This window comes from Scyliorhinus torazame, chromosome 8 (genome assembly GCF_047496885.1).
Source record: "Scyliorhinus torazame isolate Kashiwa2021f chromosome 8, sScyTor2.1, whole genome shotgun sequence".
Classification (NCBI taxonomy): domain Eukaryota; kingdom Metazoa; phylum Chordata; class Chondrichthyes; order Carcharhiniformes; family Scyliorhinidae; genus Scyliorhinus; species Scyliorhinus torazame.
In genome coordinates, this window is record NC_092714.1 from 251,192,064 (window position 1) to 251,210,542 (window position 18,479).

Genomic DNA, 18,479 nt, shown 5'->3' on the forward strand with positions numbered 1-18,479 from the left:
GGCCTTGGAGTACTTCTCAGGCATGTTTGGCAAGATGGTGGGTGAGGGTGGATTCATATCCCTGTCTGAATTGGATGGAGCCTATCATACACTCCGGCCGATGCCTCATCCAGAAGATCCAGCGCGTGTGGTGGTAGTGAGGTTCCATAGCTTCAGGTAAAAGGAAAGGGTTTTGTGATGGGCAAAGGAACACTGCGACTCCATCAGGGTCATCAGCACATGGGTGCGGAGCTAACAACGAAGAACGCCATATTCAATGGGGTTAAGGCTGCCCTATATAAGAGTGGAGTCCGGTTTGGTGTAATCTACCCAGCTCAGTGCAGTGTGACTTGTAAAGGAAAAGAGTATTTCTTCAACCCGTGGGGAGAGGCAGACTCTTTTGTTAAAAGATACAAGTTGGGCATGGTGTAATTGGTATTTCGGGTTTGTTGAATTGTTATATTGTTGGGGTTTCATGTTTGTTCTTGTTTTTTCTTGTTCTGGTTGGGGTTGAGTCCTTATGGTTCTTGGTTTTACACTATGTGGAATTCTGTTTGTTATGATATATAGCTTCCTTTTGTTGCACAAGTTGTATGGGGCTTGGTATTTTGTTGTTGAGTTCTTTTTTTTCCTCTTCAGTCGGGAGCTTCACTGCAACTAAAGAGTTAGTTAACGGGAGCGGTTTTGAAATGTTTGCTGCAGCTCATTATAGTTGTTTTTTAGATAATGATCTTAGAGGTCCTCTTTTGTTCGGGTTTGTTAGACATAGGCTTTAGTAGTTTTCAATTGCCTCACTTTTATTTGTATTTTTACTTGGGTGTGGTTGTATTCAAGGGTGATAGTGTTGTGGGGAGGGGGGTGTGGGGGTAGTTCGTTGGCGGTGCCTGTAGACTTTTCTTTGTCCAGTCTTTTGACTAGTTTGGTGGCCATCTTGGGTGGACCTGTTTGCTGTACCGTTTAAGTATTCCTTGGGTAATCTCTCTGGGTGGAAATGGCTGACTCTGGATGCGGGGGGTGCGTTTGTTTGGTCACCTGGAATGTTAGGGGTTTGAATGACCCGGTGAAAAGATTTGAGGGCATTTGCTCACCATAAGAGTTTAAACTCTGATGTGGTACTTTTGCAAGAGACCCATTTGTGGGTCAGAGACCAAACTAAGCTGCAACGGGGTGGGTAAGGCAGGTCATTCATATTGGGTTTTGATGCAGCGATTTTAATTAATAAAGTGGTTCAGTTTTCTGCCTCTTAAGATTTTGGCTGACTCCAACGGTAGATATGTTATTATCTATGGCTCACTTGTGAGTACCCCGTTCGTCATGCTTAACATTTGTGCCCCCAACTGAAAAGTCCCCCCCACCCCCAATTTAGACTCGTATCAGCTGATTTTAGGTGGGGATATGAATTGCGTCTTGAACCCTAGATTGGATCTTTCCAAGCCTAAATCTTTTGCTCCATCAGGGTGGCCAAGGCTTTGTCTCTTTCATGACACAGATTGGGGGTGGGTGGGTGTCCTTGGCGCTTCTTGCACCTAAGTGCTACAGATTTTTTGGGTTTTTTTGCATGCCCATCAAGTATATTTGCGGATTGATTTTTTTTGTTCTAGATGGGTCTCTCCTCCCTTCAGTGGTGGCGGCTGAGTATTCAGCAATTGTTATTTCGGACCATTTCCCACATTTTGTTGATTTGTAGCTAGAGTCTGGCCCCACCCAGCGACCACCTTGGGGGTTAGACTATTAGCGGACAAATTATTTAGTGAGCGTATGGCCACTGCCATAGAGGACTATATAAAATTTAACAAAACCGAGTCAGTCTCACCTTCCACACTGTGGGAAGCCCTTAAGATGGTCCTTAGGAGGGAAGTGATCTCCTATAGAGTGCATTTGGTGAGGACAGTGAGGGTGGAGCAACAGAGGCTACTGAACTCCATTCTTGATGTGGACCCCCAGTACTCGCTTGATCCTACTCCAGAGTTGCTGGCAAGTAGAAAAAAACTGCAAACACCATTCGAACTATTCTCAACTAGCAGGGCAGTAAGCCAGTTGTGACACTCTAGAGACACGATTTATGAATACGGGTAGAGAAACAGTCATGGGCGGCACGGTGGCACAGTGGTTAGCACTGCTGCCTATGCTGCTGAAGACCTGGGTTCGATTCCGGCCCCGGGTCACTGTGTGGGATTTGCACATTCTCCCCGTGTCTGCGTGGGTTTCACCCCCACAACCCAAAGATATGCATGGTAAGTGGATTGGCCACGCTAAAATGCCCCTTAATTGGAAAAAAAATAATGGGTACAGTAAATTTATAGAAAAAAAAAAGAAAGCCAGTCATCCTTTGGCTCACCAGCTCAAATGGCAGGCGGCCTCCGGGGGATCACATAGATAAGCAATTTGAGCGGTAACCTCGTTTCCACCCTTCCTCAGGTTAATGCAGCTTTTTAATCTTTTTACCGCGATCTTTATAGATCCGAGCCCCTTGCGGATGGATCGGTGACGTCTGACTTTTTGGACGGCCTATCCACACCAACTGTTGAGGTGGAGAGGACCAGTGAGTAGGAATTCCCATTACACCCTGATGAATTTTAAAGTGTATTGGATTGATGCAATCTGGTACAGCACTTGGTCCTGGTGGCTTTCTGTTTGAATTCTAGAAGACGTTCTTGGATCAGCTTGTGCCTTTAATTCTGAGCATGCTCAATGATTCTCTATCCATGGGAACCCTGCCCTCTACCCTCACTCAGGCCTCTATCTCCTTGTTTCTTAAGAGGGACAAAGACTCGGCAGTGTGGTTCATACCGTGCTATTTCATTTTTGAACACTGGCGTTGAGCTACTTGCCGAGGTGCTGGCGCTTTGGCTGGAGCCTTGCCTCTCAAATATAATCTTGGATCAGACAGGCATGGTGAAGGTTCGACAATTGTCAGTCAATATACATCACCTGTTAAATGTTGTCCCTTTTCCCCCCCTCAGAACTGAGGTGATTTTATCTCTTGATGTTGAAAGGGTATTGGATAGAGTGCACTGGGAGTATTTTTTGAGATTCTTGGGCGGTTTGGCTTTGACCACAAATTTATTTCTTGGGCTGTTGTATAAGGCCCCACTGCAACTGTTCATACAAATGCCCTGAACTCTGATTATTTTCCATAGAATAGGGGTACGCGGCAGGGCTGTCCACTGTCCCCACTGCTGTTTGCTTTGGCAATAGAGTCACTCGCTTTAGTGCTTGAGGTCCTCTGTTAAGCGGAAGGGGATTAATCAGGGAGGGGTGGAGGACGAGGTGTCCCTTTACGCAGATGACCTACTTCTTTATATTACGAACCTAGCACCCTCCATGGATGGCATAATGAAGTTGCTAGGTCAACGAGGCATTTGAGACCTTCTATCGTGGTCTGTCCACCTCCGAGCCCCCTGCAGGGGATTGGGGATGAAACAGAGCCCACTTACCCAGAATCCGAATGAGCAGGTTCTTCCCGGAGGTGGAGGACAAATGCGAAAGATGCCAAGGAGGCCCGGCAAACCACGCCCACATGTTCTGGTCTTGCCCCAGACGTGTCAAGTTCTGGACAGCCTTCTTCGTGTTCAAGCTGGTGGGGATGAGGGGACATGCCCGAGAGTGGCAGTCTTCAGGGTTCTCGGACACCAGAGCTGCCAGAACTCATCATGGTGAGGGGGGACAACACCCTTGCCGTTGCCTCCCTAATCATCCGCCGGAGAATCCTGCTCGGCTGGTGATCAGCAGCCAAAGCTGCAGATTGGCTGGCTGACCTATCAGAATTTCTCCAGATGGAGAAGATTTAATTCCCCATCCGAGGGTCGGAAGAAGGCTTCTAGAAAATATGGGAGCCATTCACCCAGCTGTTCCAAGACCTGTTTGTAACCAACAGCCAATAAGCCAGAGGAAGGATGAGGGAAGCCACGGTACAACAACAAACGTAAACAAAAGGTGTGGGGGGGGGGGGGTTGTGGCAATGAAAGACAACCGATGTAAACAATAGAAGACGTCCAATGTATATATATTTTTTGTTCTCGATGTTAATTCACCCTTACCTTTGTTCTGTACAATATGAAAAATAGTTAATAAAAACATTTTTTTTTAAATAATGAAATTGCTTCGCTCTTTTGGCTCCTTTTCTGGGTACAAGTTGAACTTAGGCAAGAGTGAATGTTTCCCAGTCAACTCCCCCGGTGGAGAGCCCAACTGGGGATGTTACCTTCGCGCCTTTGCCAAGACAGGCTTTCAATATCTGGGGGTCCGGGTGGCCCACAACTGAGCCTCACTTCATAAATTAAACCACACCAGTTTGGTTAATGGTTTTAAGGCAGAGTTGGGTTCAGACTATTAAAATGAGCGTGCCCCCAAGATTATTATTTCTCTTTCAGTGTTTCCCCATTTTTCTCCCCAAATCCTTTTTGATTAAGGATTTTGATTACATTGATATCTTATTTAACTTGGGCGGGTGGGACTCCCTGAATCCATGGTGTTCTGCTCCAAAGGGACAGATGATCGGGAAGCCTGCCCCTCTCTAATTTTTTGTTTTATTATTGGGCTGCCAATATTCAGAAAATATTGTTGTAGTTTAGCGATTCTGGATCCATATGGGAAGAAAGAGTCTTTGTGCAATAGTCACTGCACCATTGCCCTTTTCCCCCTGTTAGATTTTCCTCCAATCCAGAGATGGTTTCCTCCCTCAGAATTTGGAAGCAATTTAGGCAGCATTTCAAGCTCCTTTCCCTGTCTTCGCTAGCTCCCATTTGTAATAATCACCTTTCTTTACCAACTGGTTTGGACTAAACATTTAAATCTTGGGAGGGTAAGGATCTGGAACGGTTTTGGGATCAGTTTGTGGAGGGGAGGTTTGCTAGTTTTAAGGAATTAGCTGAGAAATTCCAGTTGCCAGTTCCAGTCTTTTTTAGGTATTTCCAAATTTGCAAGTTTTTACTTAAAGCTTTTCCCTCTCCTTTGGCGCCACCCTCTTTCGTGTTGAAGAAGATTCTGTCTCTGGATAGGCCTGATAGGGGGTCTATTTCAGACATGTATGGTCATATCCTTTCAACGGATTCTGCTCCATTGAGTGATGTGAGGGTGAACTGGGTCCCATTCTTAATGGTGAAGTGTGGAGTGAGGCCATTCACAGGGTCAACTCTACATCTTTGTGTGCTCGGCAGAGTTTGATCCAGTTTAAGGTTTTGCGTAGGATGCACTTGACCAGGGCAAGGATGAGCGGGTTCTTTCCCTGGGGTTGAGGACAAGTGTGAGCGCTGTTCCCATCAGCTGGCTAACCATACTCGTATGTTCTGGTCCTGTCCCAAGTTGATAGGCTTCTGGGCTTCTTTGTTTAACATCATGTCGGAGGAACTCTGTGTCCGCTGGTGGCCATATTCGGGGTGTCAGATTTGCCTGTGATGCAGCCTGGGGTGTAGGTTGATGTCCTCGCCTCTGCCTCGTTGATTGTCCGGAGGTGAATTTTGCATGCGTGGAGGTCTCCCACTCCGCTTAGTGCCTCTGCTTGGCTGGGTGACCTAATGTTGTTTTATCCATTTGGCGAAGTTCAAGATCACCATCAGAGGGCCATTGGAGAGGTTCCACCTAAGATGGCAACCATTTATTCCCTTTTTTAAGGGGTTAGTCGTCATCGGCTGTTAGAGGGTTTAAGTTATTTTTTAAAGTTAATTAGCGGTTGTGTGTGTTTTTGCCTTTTTTTTCTTTTCGATTGTATTTTTCTGTTTGATTGTTTTGGGTTGTTCTGATTATTATGCAAATTTTTTAATAAACATTTTTTGAAAAGAAGATTGTGGGTCCGATTTAACGGAAATGAAACGGAGTCTCGTGATGGGCATATTTAGCCGGGTGTTTCCCAGCGCTGGTTGCGCCAACAACGACCCCGCTATTATATGGGACTCTGCTTCGTTTCTGGGCCTCAGTGGGGAACGCCCCTCCGAGGCTGCATTAAGTTCCATTTCTTGCACTAACGAACTCCACTCGCCAGCTCGATCTCTTAACTCCCCACCACAGCCCAACTTAACAATGAGGGGATTCTTGAGGCCTCCCCCACGCCCCACCTGATAAGGGCAGGGCACGATACTTGGCATGGGCAAAATGTTACCCGGGCACCTTAGCACTGCCAGGCTGGCAGTGGCATGACGCTAGGGTGGCATTAGGGGTGCCAGGTGCAGAATGGATCTTTTCCATGGCTATTGGAGTCTAGAACCAGGAAACCCAGTTTCAATATAAGCGACAAGGACTGAGATGAGCAAGAATTTCTTCACTTGGATGGTAATGAATCTTAGGAATTCTCTACCCAGATGGACTGTGGAAGATCAGTCATTGAGTCTGTTCAAGACAGAGTGTGATAGATTTCTACATACTAATGACATCAAGTGATATGTGCTTTTTCTTAAAGAAACTGACTTGCTGCCTTTTCCTTTTACCAGCTGCATAACTGCTAATTCTAACTGACGTTCACACTGAGGGTCACCCTGGAGATTCCTGCCCCTAGCCAAAGCAAGGCGAACCTTCCAGCTTTGATTAAATCCTCAGAACTTGGTCTCTTCGATCCACCTGTAACCTCTCATCCCCATTCTGCATGGTGAACAATAGAGACTGGTTGCCTCTATCTCTATGTCTCTCAGACCCTTGCACACTGACTCTGTGAATTTCGAGTAGATAAAACGCTCAACACCTATTTACCAAGCTTGTTGTCAGGCAGAATTCAGAATGGGGCACATGACCCCTTCATGTCTCCATTTTATCCAAAATTAAACAAACAATCCCAAAACATAACAATTGTATCAACTTTATATTTGTAACATCACAATTCCCGATATTATTGTAATCCATCTAACACCTTTGTGCCCTCTCATGTAATGTGTCTGTTTCTCCTTGCAACCTCTTTGTGTCCTCCTCTCAGCTTACATTCCCACCTAGCTATATATCATGATCAAACTTGGATGCACAAATCAGTCTCCCCATTGAAATCATTACTAAAGATTGTAACTAGTTCAGGCCCCAACACTGTTTCTTGGAGCTCTTCGTTAGTTATAGCCTGCCAACTTGAAATTGCAAATGCCCTGCTTATCCCTACTCTCTGCTTTCTGTTCATTATTAATTTTCCTGCCTTTGTAAATTATATTATGTACTGGATTGCTAATAGGAATTCAAAGTTGTTATCAAAGTGGTTACAGTTGGGAAGTTAGAACTACCACAGTTCCCTTGGGAATCTTCTGCTTAACACATTTGGTAGAGCGATGCTGACAGACCTTCTAGGAAACTTCAGAGACTAGTGGAAACCTAGCAAATTTGACCATAATACCTTGCATAGGGTCTTGCAGCGTTAAAAAAAGTCATTTTACAAAGGGGGAAAAAATGGTAGTTTGCCAGCTTGACAGATGATTAGGAAGTGGCATTTCATACTGTGAAATGCCAGTGTATTAATATTGGTGCCAAAATGGCAAATACAATAAGGCAGGACAAGTTTTTTTTAAAACTGGTTGTCATATCAAGTCTATTGTGAAACAGGAACAATTAATTTGCATGCATTGATTGATCTGATTTTAAAAACAAAAATTGCATTGTATGTTGCAAAGAGCGCCTCTTTTAATAGAGAACTGCTCTTTCAGCAGAATATGGAGCTAAGGGCCAGAATTCTCTGGCCGTTGGGATTCTTTTTTCCGACTGGCAGAGCACCCCTGCCCACGGGTTTCCCAACGACGTGAGGTGGCTTTAATGGGAAATCCCATTGTCAAGCGGCAGGAAGAGAGAACCCAGCCACCAGCGAATGGCGTGCTGCCGAGAAACACGCGACTGGAGGACCAGAGAATCCTGCCCATGAAATAATATAATAATAATCGCTTATTGTCACAAGTAGGCTTCAATGAAGTTACTGTGAAAAGCCCCTAGTGGCCACATTCCGGCGCCTGTTCGGGGAAGCCGATACGGGAATTGAACTCGCGCTGCTGGCATTGTTCTGTATTACAAGCCAGCTGTTTAGCCCGCTGTGCTAAACCAGCCCCTAATCCATGGAGTGCTGCAATTCAGAGGATGCAACACACTCACACCACACATAGACGCACACAAATAGTCTGTAACTGCTCCTTTATCTTTAAACTTCACATCTTCAAGCTCAATGCTACATACTCATTTTCTTTTGGGTGTCTCTGTTGTATTACATGGTGTCAGAATGAAGCCTGCATTGGCTCCACAAGTCACTTTCTTCCATTTTTTTATTCCCCTGCTCTCTCCCCACTAACCTCCCCCATAATTATTATATTTTCTTTCCCTAGTGTCTTTATTTTTTCAGTTAATTTCATGTTGCTATCAGGCCCGTTAACATGATTGCAATTCCCAGTTATCATCTTGGCGTGTCTGCAATACCCAGGGTATTCAGTCATTGCCCTAAATGATCCTCAAGTTGACGACATAAATGTCAAGGGAGGGAGGCTGCAATCAGTAGGATGCTATCTCCAATGGTGTGTTATAATGGTCATTGCTAAACAAAATAATTTACTGCACCTCTATGGAAGGGAGCAGTCATATTTTTGAAATGGCTAGTCTCCTCAATAGGCTGACCATCACTTGTAGAGTGTTTTGTGTACCTGCTTATAAAATGGTAATAAGTCGCTCATCTGTTGAGTGAGCATTTTTATTAACTCAGATGCCGGAGCAGTTTCTCAGGCTTTAGGTTCAGAAACTAGTTTTTAATGACTTGTAAAGCAACTGTCTGGAAATACTTTTGCACAACAGTCCTATAGATACACCCTCCATCAATTGGAATACATGTGATAATGATTGTATTTATGTAATAGTGTTCAAGTTAAGGCTCTCAACTCCATCTTTCCCAGAACGTAAACCTTAGAAATTTGTAACTTGACCTAAAATACTTTGCAAAGCCCAAACCTGGGAAGTAATTAGGCCGAGTAAATATTGCAAAGACAGATACATGAAAATTTCACTTCATATGATTTCTTAAAGAAGGTGTGCAGTTGGATTCCCGTCAAAACAAAAATAATTGTTATATCCTTTTGCTCTGTTGCACACATATATAAAATGGACTTTACCATTTACCATATGGATGTGGACACTGAAAGCATATTCAAAACTCTCATACCTTTAACACATATGATTGACTGGATCCATTCATAGAAATTAACTTTTCACTGAGACTTTTAACCAAGCAGGTTTATTCTGAAATGCATTACTTAAAAGAGTCTTGTTTATAATAAGTGCTTTGTGTTGAGGAATTCACTATAGCTATATTGGCTTCTTGTTGCTCAGTTTTGTACTCCATACTGGGATTTTGTTGGAATGGGTTAAGCCTGGACATTGGGACCTGAGCTCGCACAGGTGGGCAGTAGGACCACAGTGGTAACCTTCCTGATGGGTGCTGTCCAATTAAGGATCGTGGTCTGGCTCTCCACGCTGCCAGTTGAATCAGAGGGCTGGCAATTCTACAGCCTTGGCAGCGCCATAGAGCGTTTACTGCTGCTGAAGCTACAAGGAGAACGAGAGGGTTTCTCTATTTTTGGGTGCTCTTGCAGGGAGGCAAGCCCTGGCAATTAGGGGTAACCTCTGCAATAGTGGCTTTAACACCAAGTGGGGCTCCTCCTTGGGACATGGAGCCTCCAAATGTGATGCCCCCTTTTCAAAGCGATACCTGTGAAAAGGGCCTTTAATTGGGCCTTTAATTGGCTAAATTGGCCACCGGTCTCTGGTTGGCAGTCAACCAAGACGTTGCCGTCCCCCCTGTTGGTAGAATGGCCTGGTGGTGAGAGACTATTGGGGAACCCTGCAGGCACAACTCCTCAGCATTTTACCAGCTCACTGCCTTCTAACCTGCCACCTTGGAGGGGGGGGAATAAAACCGGCCCCCCCCCATATATCTTATCCTTAATGTATGTCAGTAACTGGGTTTTCAACTTTATTTTATTAAACGTTTATATTTTCATATATATACAATAAAAAAAGAACAGTTTTATAACTGCGAGAAGCGTCAGTTTTTAGCAAAAGTATTTCTAGTTTATCGCCCTACCATCTCAGAAGAAAATGGGAACAACTGTAAGGGACCAGAGAACAAGTGAAGTCATGTAGAGCGTAATTTGCACATAAAGGAACTGGCATTCGGAAATAAATGTCTTCACATGACTAATCGAAAAGCAGAATATTGCGGATGCTGGAAATCTGAAATAAAAACAAAATGCTGAAAATACTCAGCAGGTCATGTAGCATCTATGGAAAGAGAAGCAAGAGTTAACATTTCAGGTCGATGGCCTTTCATCAGAACTGGGAAAAGTTGGAGATGTAATAGGATTTGAGTAAGGGATAGGTGGGACTAGGTCAAAGGACAACCTGTGTTAGGGTGCAATAGAGTGTTAGAATGTCGGGGCCAAAGGGAATGGTGATGGGACAAGAAAAACAGAATGGAATCTTCCAGTCTGGTGTATAATAAATATAATCTTTATTAGTGTAATAAGTAGGCTTACATTAACACTGCAGTGAAGTTACTGTGAAAATCTCGTAGTCGCCATACCTGTTCGGGTACACTAAAGGGAGAATTCAGAATGTCCAATTCACCTAACAAGCACAGCTTTCGGGACTTGTGGGAAGAAACCAGAGCACCCGGAGGAAACCCACACAGACAAGGCGAGAACATGCAGACTCCGCACAGACAGTGACCCAAGCCGGGAATTGGTGGAAGTGAAGCAGAAGTGAGAGTGATTTCCGAATGGGGGCTTGGCAACTGGCCGCACACAATCTCGTGCTGGGTGGCTTATTAGAAATGCATGCATGAGGAATGCAGCGGACATTAAGTTAATTGCCCACTGCTTCCTCTACATCTGAACCGTGGATAGAAGAAGAGCAAGGTTGGCTGGAGGCAGCATCATGTATGTCTGCGATGGTCTGTGATCAAATTGCAGTGGTCCATCCAATCAACTTGAAGCTGTCCCACCAGCCCTGAGCATTTTAGCCAATGGAAAGCGCCCTGTACCTAGCATCAGTCTACCCTTGATCCCCCCACCCCATCATGGTGAAGGCCATCCTATAGAGCTACAGATGAGTTCTCCTCTTATCGATTCATCCATGCGTAGGGAGACTGCAGCATTGACCTGGGTAATGCAAGCCATATTGTGCACCCTTCCTGAAATACTATTGGGTTTCACTCCGTCACTCTCGAGACAAATTCAGGACATACCTCTTATCCTATTATCAGCTATGACCATCTATCTGGGACCCTCGAGGTTCTAAACAATTCTCTTCCCCACCCCACACCTTGCTCAACTTCAGTTGCCCTTCAGCACAGACCTTTACTGCAGCTCCCAATTTTGATGGGATCTTGATGATATGAGACCCATGAGTCAGAGAGCAAACCTGCTGCTTTGTGGCTTCACCATAGGAGCACACATCTCAGCATGGTTGACTCTATTATTAGGGTGTCTCTTTAGTCAGAAAGTGTGCTCACCTTTAATTCCGTCCATCCAAAAAGACCCTCCTCCCATTTCAAGGAGTCACATGTACAGAGCAAATGTGTTGTGAATAAGAGAAAATGGTGCACACAGCTTTCCAGACACACACTTAACACTTTTTACCTCCCCCCCCCCCCGCCCAATCACCCACTAATTTCCACCCATCACCTTTGATCCACTCAGTATACCCAATATAACCGTTTCTCTCCCCTCTGCTGCCATTGAACCATGCCCCCCCCCCCCTTGAGCCTGTAACCACCACCCTCCACATGTTGAGGCCACATCTGTTACCATCCCCATGCCCACCCTAACCCTCATCCACCCATTATCCATGCCACCCATTTTGTTCCGTGAGTCCCCAATGAGACCATCCACTACCTGAATATGACCCGGAGCTGCTACTCTACTACATCTTACTACCCCCTCTCACTGTTAATGTTCCCTCCACCATTCAGTACCCCCAGTTCAGCCCCAAGGACCCCACAGTAGACAGCACCAACCCCACCCTTAGGGGGCCATCTGTCTCCCACCATCCCTGCCGAGAAACTGCCTCCCATCTCCTGCTCACCCATTCATAGGATCTCCACACACAACATGCAAGGCCCTTCTCCACCTCCCATGTCCCTGCACCCTTGCTCTCCCTCCCCCACCCAGCAAGTCCGTCCCTGCCCTAGTCACCCATGCTCCCTCAACCACTACCCCTGCTCCATGCCCCTTAGACTGCCAGCCGCCCAATCAAAGCCTTGTTGAGCAACGCCACCCCCATCCCAACTGAAGGAGGAGCGAAACAATGGCTACTCACTCCAACTCCAGCAAATTGTCTAGCTCACTTGCTGCATGCCACTTATATGCAGTCATAAATTGGAAAGCATGTATTGTACGCTCACCGATAACTTAATTGGGAAAGGAACATGATTTTGGTGAGCTGGCCTTTTAATGAGCATGCATGACAAAGGGGCCGAATTCTCCGTCCCACCAGCCCTGTTTTCCGACGTGGCACACCCCCAATGGCAGCGGGATTCTCTGTTCCCGCAGCCGGCCTATGGGGCCTCCCATTGTGGCCAAGCCACGCCACCTGGAAACCCGTAGGCGTGGGTGCATTGCCGGCGAAGCGGAGGATCCCGCTGACGAAGAATCCTGCCTAAGGAAACAAAGTAAGGGGACAGAGTTTAAGGACTGAAATTGTTGAACTCAGTGGGTGGGAATTTCTGGCTCCCTGCGCCTTTTTTTCCGGTGGCAGAGGTGGCCCGACATTGGCTGGCGGCAGGACCTACCTGCAGAGTTTTGCATACGCCGCATCCTCTGACGATGGGGAATGTGCCGCGTGGTTTTGCCATCGGAGGGTCGGAATGTTCCCACCTCCGGGAAGGGCCGGAAAATGTTGGAAACTGAGTCCAGAAGGCTGTAACGCCATGGAAAGACGAGATGCTGCTCCTGAAGCTTATCTTGAATATCACTGGAACAATTCAGCATGCCAAGGAGAGAAATGTCAGTCAGCATGAGAGCATGCTAGAGAATTAGAACGACAGGCTACTGAAAGTTCTGTGTCGTGGTTATGGACTGAATGGAGGTGTTCCACAAAATGGTCACCCAATCTGTGTTTGATTTCCCCAACGTGGAGGAGACCACATTGTGACTAGCCAACACTATACTAAATTGAAATAAGTACACATAAATTGCTGCTTCACTTGGAAGAATTGTTTTGGGGCTTTGGACATTTGAGGGGAGAGGAGGTAACAGGGTAGGTATTGCGTCTCCTGCATTTGCATGGAAGGGTGCTGCAAGATGGAGACAGGGTGTAGGGGATAATTAAGGATCGGACCAACGTACGCACCAAAATATCACAGAAAGAATTAAATAAATTTAGCAATTTGAGGTTTTGCGATAGAGAAATTATGACAGTGGATAGTCATAAAAACCTAATTGGTTCACCATCTTCTTCAGGGAAGGGAACCTGCCATCTTTTTTCCCACTATGCCACATCAATACTTAGAACATAGAACAATACAGCGCAGTACAGGCCCTTCGGCCCACGATGTTGCACCGAAACAAAAACCATCTAACCTACACTATGCCATTATCATCCATATGTTTATCCAATAAACTTTTAAATGCCCTCAATGTTGGCGAGTTCACTACTGTAGCAGGTAGGGCATTCCACGGCCTCACTACTCTTTGCGTAAAGAACCTACCTCTGACCTCTGTCCTATATCTATTACCTCTCAGTTTAAAGTTATGTCCCCTCGTGCCAGCCATTTCCATCCGCGGGAGAAGGCTCTCACTGTCCACCCTATCCAACCCCCTGATCATTTTGTATGCCTCTATTAAGTCTCCTCTTAACCTTCTTCTCTCCAACGAAAACAACCTCAAGTCCATCAGCCTTTCCTCATAAGATTTTCCCTCCATACCAGGCAACATCCTGGTAAATCTCCTCTGCACCCGCTCCAAAGCCTCCACGTCCTTCCTATAATGCAGTGACCAGAACTGTACGCAATACTCCAAATGCGGCCGTACCAGAGTTCTGTACAGCTGCAACATGACCTCCCGACTCCGGAACTCAATCCCTCTACCAATAAAGGCCAACACTCCATAGGCCTTCTTCACAACCCTATCAACCTGGGTGGCAACTTTCAGGGATCTATGTACATGGACACCTAGATCCCTCTGCTCATCCACACTTTCAAGAACTTTACCATTAGCCAAATATTCCGCATTCCTGTTATTCCTTCCAAAGTGAATCACCTCACACTTCTCTACATTAAACTCCATTTGCCACCTCTCAGCCCAGCTCTGCAGCTTATCTATATCCCTCTGTAACCTGCTACATCCTTCCACACTATCGACAACACCACCGACTTTAGTATCGTCTGCAAATTTACTCACCCACCCTTCTGCGCCTTCCTCTAGGTCATTGATAAAAATGACAAACAGCAACGGCCCCAGAACAGATCCTTGTGGTACTCCACTTGTGACTGTACTCCATTCTGAACATTTCCCATCAACCACCACCCTCTGTCTTCTTTCAGCTAGCCAATTTCTGATCCACATCTCTAAATCACCCTCAATCCCCAGCCTCCGTATTTTCTGCAATAGCCTACCGTGGGGAACCTTATCAAACGCTTTGCTGAAATCCTTATACACCACATCAACTGCTCTACCCTCATCTACCTGTTCAGTCACCTTCTCAAAGAACTCAATAAGGTTTGTGAGGCATGACCTACCCTTCACAAAGCCATGCTGACTATCCCTGATCATATTATTCCTATCTAGATGATTATAAATCTTGTCTCTTATAATCCCCTCCAAGACTTTACCCACTACAGACGTGAGGCTCACCGGTCTATAGTTGCCGGGGTTGTCTCTGCTCCCCTTTTTGAACAAAGGGACCACATTTGCTGTCCTCCAGTCCTCTGGCACTATTCCTGTAGCCAATGATGACATAAAAATCAAAGCCAAAGGTCCAGCAATCTCTTCCCTGGACTCCCAGAGAATCCTAGGATAAATCCCATCAGGTCCCGGGGACTTATCTATTTTAAGCCTGTCCAGAATTGCCAACACCTCTTCCCTACGTACCTCAATGCCATCTATTCTATTAGCCTGGGGCTCAGCATTCTCCTCCACAACATTATCTTTTTCCTGAGTGAATACTGACGAAAAATATTCATTTAGTATCTCGCCTATCTCTTCAGACTCCACACACAATTTCCCATCCCTGTCCTTGACTGGTCCTACTCTTTCCCTAGTCATTCGCTTATTCCTGACATACCTATAGAGAAAGCTTTTGGGTTTTCCTTGATCCTTCCTGCCAAATACTTCTCATGTCCCCTCCTTGCTCGTCTTAGCTCTCTCTTTAGATCCTTCCTCGCTACCTTGTAACTATCCATCGCCCCAACTGAAACTTCACACCTCATCTTCACATAGGCCTCCTTCTTCCTCTTAACAAGAGATTCCACTTCCTTGGTAAACCACGGTTCCCTCGCTCGACGCCTTCCTCCCTGCCTGACCGGTACATACTTATCAAGAACACGCAGTAGCTGATCCTTGAACAAGCCCCACTTATCCAGTGTGCCCAACACTTGCAGCCTACTTCTCCACCTTATCCCCCCCAAGTCACGCCTAATGGCATCATAATTGCCCTTCCCCCAGCTATAACTCTTGCCCTGCGGTGTATACTTATCCCTTTCCATCATTAACGTAAACGTCACCGAATTGTGGTCACTGTCCCCAAAGTGCTCTCCTACCTCCAAATCCAACACCTGGCCTGGTTCATTACCCAAAACAAAATCCAACGTGGCCTCGCCTCTTGTTGGCCTGTCAACATATTGTTTCAGGAAACCCTCCTGCACACACTGTACAAAAAACGACCCATCTATTGTACTCGAACTATATCTTTTCCAGTCAATATTTGGAAAGTTAAAGTCTCCCATAATAACTACCCTGTTACTTTCGCTCTTATCCAGAATCATCTTCGCCATCCTTCCCTCTACATCCCTAGAACTATTAGGAGGCCTATAAAAAACTCCCAACAGGGTGACCTCTCCTTTCCTGTTTCTAACTTCAGCCCATACTACCTCGGAAGAAGAGTCCCCATCTAGCATCCTCTCCGCCACCGTAATACTGCTCTTGACTAGCAGCGCCACACCTCCCCCTCTTTTGCCTCCTTCTCTGAGCTTACTAAAACACCTAAACCCCGGAACCTGCAACATCCATTCCTGTCCCTGCTCTATCCATGTCTCCGAAATGGCCACAACATCGAAGTCCCAGGTACCAACCCATGCTGCCAGTTCCCCTACCTTGTTTGGTATACTCCTGGCATTGAAGTAGACACACTTCAAACCACCTACCTGAACACTGGCCCCCTCCTGCGACGTCAAATATGTGCTCCTGACCTCTATACTCTCATTCTCCCTTACCCTAAAACTACAATCCAGGTTCCCATGCCCCTGCTGCATTAGTTTAAACCCCCCCAAAGAGCACTAACAAATCTCCCCCCCCCAGGATATTTGTGCCCCTCAGGTTCAGATATAGACCATCCTGCCTGTAGAGGTCCCACCTTCCCCAGAAAGAGCCCCAGTTATCCAGAAATCTGAATCCCTCCCGCCTGCACCATCCCTGTAGCCACGTGTTTAAATGCTCTCTCTCCCTATTCCTCATCTCACTATCACGTGGCACGGGCAACAACCCAGAGATAACAACTCTGTTTGTTCTAGTTCTGAGCTTCCATCCTAGCTCCCTGAAAGCTTGCCTGACATCCTTGTCCCCTTTCCTACCTGTGTCGTTAGTGCCAATGTGGACCATGACTTGGGGCTGCTCCCCCTCCCCCCTAAGGACCCGGAAAACACGATCTGAGACATCACGTACCCTTGCACCTGGGAGGCAACATACCAAACGTGAGTCTCTCACGCTCCCACAAAATCTCCTATCTGTGCCCCTGACTATAGAGTCCCCAATTACTAATGCTCTGCTCCTCTCCCCCCTTCCCTTCTGAGCAACAGGGACAGACTCCGTGCCAGAGGCCCGTACCCCATGGCTTACCCCTGGTAAGTCGTCCCCCCCACAAGTATCCAAAGCGGTATACTTGTTTCTCAGGGGAACGACCGCAGGGGATCCCTGCACTGACTGCTTTTTCCCAGTCCCTCTTACAGTTACCCACCTATCTCCAATCTTTGGTGTAACTAATTCCCTGAAGCTGCTATCTATGACCCCTTCTGCCTCCCGCATGATCCGAAGTTCTTTCAACTCCAGCTCCAGTTCCCTAACTCGGTCTTGGAGGAGCTGGAGATGGCAGCACTTCCTGCAGGTAAAATCAGCAGGGACACTAACTGCATCCCTCACCTCAAAATCACTTCCCAGATATTGGGTAGTAGAAATAGAAAAGCTTGGCCCATCATGTTTATGTTCACATAAAAGTAATTTAGCAATTTAATAGTTATTTAATTGAGTTTTAGTACCAACAGAAAAATGTGCTCTTGGATCTTACCTTACAGTAAGCTGCTCACTAAGTAATTCGAGAAAAATATTTTGTGTACAGTCCGTGAGACATTTCAAATCTGAAGACTGGGCTCTGAAATTGATTGCTAACTTCTACATTTATTTTTATTTAAAAAAAATTGTTTTAAAAATTTCATATTAAGGGGCAATTTAGGGTGGCAATTCCACCTACCCTGCACACCTTTGGGTTGTGGGGGTGAGACCCACGCAGACACGGCGCGAATGTGCAAACTCCACACGGACAGTGACCTGGGGCCGGGATTGAACCCGGGTCCTCGTCGCAGTGGGGCAGCAGTGCTAACCACTGCGCCACCGTGCCATCCTACTTCCAAATTTATTGAAGTTTATGTCAGACCATCAGAAGAAACTTTATTGTGTAACATTTAACATTTGGTAACGATTTAGTATTTCAGTGCAATGGCATCGGTGGTGGAAAATGCATTGGAGGAATAGAATGGGGGTTGAGATGCCATGGGAAGCGTGGGATGGAGATTGGACAGCTTGGGAAGGGTGGAATAGGGGATGGGAATAGGATGATATGGGAGCGATGGGATGGGGGTTGAAATTAGAGGGATGAAAGGAATGGGATGGATATGGGAAGGATGGAATGATCAGGACTGGGGATTTAAAGAAACGCTGTTGCAATAAAGATACTGATTTAATCGCAAATGTGTCTGCTGGTCTTATGTAAACACTGAAAAGTTAAATCTAGCAATGTTAAATCTAGCAATAAAAGTAAGTTCACTACATATGTAGTGGTAGAGTTTGCTGATTTATGCATTTAATTTACTTGGATATTCTTTGGAGAACACTGTATGGAGAAAAGGTCCAAAACCTGAAAACAAAACCATTTTCTACATTGCTCCGTTTTCCACATTTTTGTTACGGGTGTTTTACCACTCTCCAAGGTGCTGAAAGCTATCACTTCATAATTCTATTCTTCCATATGGAGCTTTATAGAAATGTATGGAAAATGACATTTCTTTACTAATATGGATAATATATTCAACTACATTTAAATTATTTTAGATTATTTCTTCAAAAACACATTTTTTCAAC

General features: G+C 45.8%; 1 protein-coding gene across 1 annotated transcript in view; it reads left to right on the forward strand.

Moving 5' to 3' along the window:
- Positions 1 to 18,479, forward strand: part of taf4a (TAF4A RNA polymerase II, TATA box binding protein (TBP)-associated factor) — a 145,986-nt gene that overhangs the window by 80,863 nt on the left and 46,644 nt on the right. The window lies entirely within an intron of this gene.